The following is a 3,133-nucleotide window of genomic DNA, read 5'->3' as shown; positions in this document are numbered from 1 at the left end:
TCACATAGGCATTTGATTATCTCATATCATCACAAGGAGAACAAAGGTGAGTATGGTACAATAAGTATTTTGAGAAAGACATGTTCACATAACTTTTATTACAGCATATTTTTATAATTGTTCTATTTTATTAATAGAACTCTTACTGTACCTAATATATAAATTAAACTTTATCATAGATATGTATGTGTAGGAAAAAACATGGTATATTTAGGGTTCTGTACTATTCATGGTTTCAGATGTCTACTGGAGGTGTTGGAACGTATCCTCTGTGGATAAGGCAGGGGACTATTGTAATTATTTTGAGATTCAAATATATTGGCTCAGTTTAATTAGCATCATATTCATCTTATGGAGAAAGACATGAAAATGCTTTCACATTAAGGTATTTAAGAAACTTCAGACACTTTCAAAGAGAAAGATCTAAAACCAAAATAAACATATAGCAGAGAATATAATGAATGAATTTAAATATTCTAATGAGGAAAATTATATATGTATGTGTGTGTATGACTGGCTCTCTTTTGTATGCAAGAAACAGTCTGAGTTTACTTATATTACACTTTTGTTATAAATTTGATTTAAGGTTAAAATGACCTAAAGCATATTAACATTTTTATTCACAAGCAAACTGGTTCACAATTTCTCTAATATAGTATACCTTGAACATTGTTTTTAGATTAGACATTTTAGTGGATTAATAGGTAAGAAATATATTAGGTGGTACCTATGCACTTAAAAGAAGAAGCCAGGAGAGCAAACAAAAACAATACCAGTAATATAAAACGTGTTAAGATACCAACTGTAGATATGTTTTGAGATTATCCAGGAAAGGACAGGCTCAGTATAAAATTAAATTGTATAACTTTTGAGAGAGGTCTAAGTACAAACCAGGTCAGAGCTAGCTAAGAGATGTAAAAGCCTATGGCTCTATTTTGAGGTTCATCAAACTTCGTCATATGATTTAATATAATACTCAAATACTTAGATAGTATAATAAACTTCAAATGCTATAAAATATGTTACAGTTAAGGAACCATGGGTCACAAAATTAATGTTTTTATCCTGTACTTTTTATTCTCCAAATATTTAAAAGAACAGCAACCTTACATTTATTTCACATATAAAATAAAAATTTTAATGTTACATTTTCTAACTTAAGTCAGGTTGGGTCCTCAACAAATAACTGTATTTCTTTGAATAGCAATTAAGTAAGTAGGTTTAGGCAGCATATGAAGATCGTATATGAAAAGTATGCTCTCTATATACCACAATTGTTAAGGTTGAATTTTAATTCAAATTCAGGACATTCATCCTCCTTGTGTGGACCTCAGATACCCCTACCAACATTTGTCAGCCTGTGTAAAACAGAGACATATCATAGAAGTAATCTTTTGGGTTAAATTAGATGACTAAAGAAAAACTTCTGCTCTAGGTCCTTATTAGGGCTGGAACACAACCTAAGGAGAGAAAGAAAAAAACATTATACACACATGAAATTTTTTTTCCCTGGACAACTTTGATAGTAATAAAGACTATAGGTACTTGATTGAGCACATGCACAGTTTGCTTTGCTACTGAAATATGACACTTCTCTATCTCTCTTCTGGGATTTCCTAGTAGATTTCTAGAAAATTGATGATCTGAAATGAAGTCTATTCTTATCAATGGAATTTTAAATCAGATATTTTGGATGAAGTTAAGGCCATCCTATTTATATCAGGAATAAATTCTGTGCAAGTTAGCTTATTCTTTATCATTAAAATTTGGGAATAAGAGGTGTATAGTATAGGGTATACCAACAATGGAGGAAAAAAATAATACAGATATTACACCAGTAAAATATATTCTGTAACTCAAAATTGCAACAATTTCTCTTAGAGCAAGTCTCCTTTAGTTTTTCACATCCAAAATGATCAGCTGACACTTGATAAACCAAGTTCACACAATTTGTAAGATGTATTATTCTGCCTACTTAGTGACATATGATGTAAGCACAATTCAGGGCTGTATGGCTTCCTCCCACTTTTATGCTCTTCACATAATAAGCAAATGCAGGCTGGGGGTGCTATAGACTCGTGAAAACCGGAGGGCTTTCTGAATTTATAGGTATCATCACAGCATGCAAATAGTTATCTTAGATGCTAATAATTTGTATCTGGTACAAGAATTGGAACAAAGATGTACACATTAGTAAGGGATACTATAGCTTTAACTAACTTGCTTTTAGATTAAAGCTTACTTATTAAGCTTTAGCTTAATACACATTCTTATTTCTGGAATGGAATTTTAGAACATAGCCAAGGAATATGAAAACCTTGGGCATGGGGTTACTACCCGAAACTATTTTATTTTCAGAAAGAAAAAACAGTAAGAAATAAAGGAGGTATTTAAATACTCTTCTAGCAAGCAAGCAAGCAAACAGGAATCAGCTTTACCTGTGTGTAGGTTTGAATATAAGAAATGAAGAGCCTTAAAGCCTTCATATTGCCTTCTTAAAAGCCCCCTAGTTCAAATTCACCCTTCCATGCTGCTATTCTCCTAGGAAGGAGGAAAAGAAAATTTCTACTGACCCAGCTCGTGATTTACATACAGAGAGCAAATAAATGAATGGAGTGGGGGATGGGGCAGTGAGAAGCAATGTGTTTCTTTTTCTGCCGCAGAAAATAAGATTACTTACCAGGAACATTTTTATCCAGGGCAAATGTTTATTCCCTCTATCATTCGGCACCTCAGTCTCTGCAAGAAATCAATTTCCACTCTACCTTTCCCTCCTATTTCCAAAAAAGAGAGAGAGAGAGGCGGATAATGCTTAAGCTTCAGGGTCCAGAGGAAGATAGAGCAGAGGGCAAAGACTCCCACAGCGCTCTTCATCCAGATCCAAGCTCAGAGAGTGAACCCATGGGGAGGGAGGGATCTTCTCTAAGGAGAGTACCGAGGGTGGCGAGGGGGGAATCATTTCACAGCCAAAATATAAATCATCAACAAAGAGAATTACCAGCCGCTCAGTCACACAAGCAATTCCCTGGGGAAAGAAGGTTTCAAAGAGGAAAGGGAACTTCTTCAGTTGAATGAGAAAGAAAGAAAGAGAGAGAGAGAGAGAGAGAGAGAGAGAGAGAGAGAGAGAGAGAGA

General features: G+C 34.2%; 1 long non-coding RNA gene across 1 annotated transcript; it reads right to left on the bottom strand.

The window, feature by feature from the left end:
- Nucleotides 1-646: 646 nt before the first annotated feature.
- LOC141372309 (uncharacterized) lies at nt 647-2,856 on the bottom strand. Its single transcript, XR_012377541.1, has 3 exons — nt 2,681-2,856; nt 2,439-2,541; nt 647-1,460 (listed from the first exon to the last, which is right to left on the bottom strand). It is a non-coding gene; the product is annotated as an uncharacterized lncRNA (long non-coding RNA).
- Nucleotides 2,857-3,133: the final 277 nt, after the last annotated feature.

The sequence above is a fragment of the Callorhinus ursinus genome, unplaced genomic scaffold, assembly GCF_003265705.2.
Source record: "Callorhinus ursinus isolate GAN/ISIS: 27379988/994484 unplaced genomic scaffold, GSC_fseal_2.0 scaffold5743, whole genome shotgun sequence".
In the NCBI taxonomy this organism is placed as follows: Eukaryota; Metazoa; Chordata; class Mammalia; order Carnivora; family Otariidae; genus Callorhinus; species Callorhinus ursinus.
The sequence above is the reverse complement of the archived record's forward strand: the minus strand, read 5'-3'. Positions and strand labels throughout refer to the sequence as shown.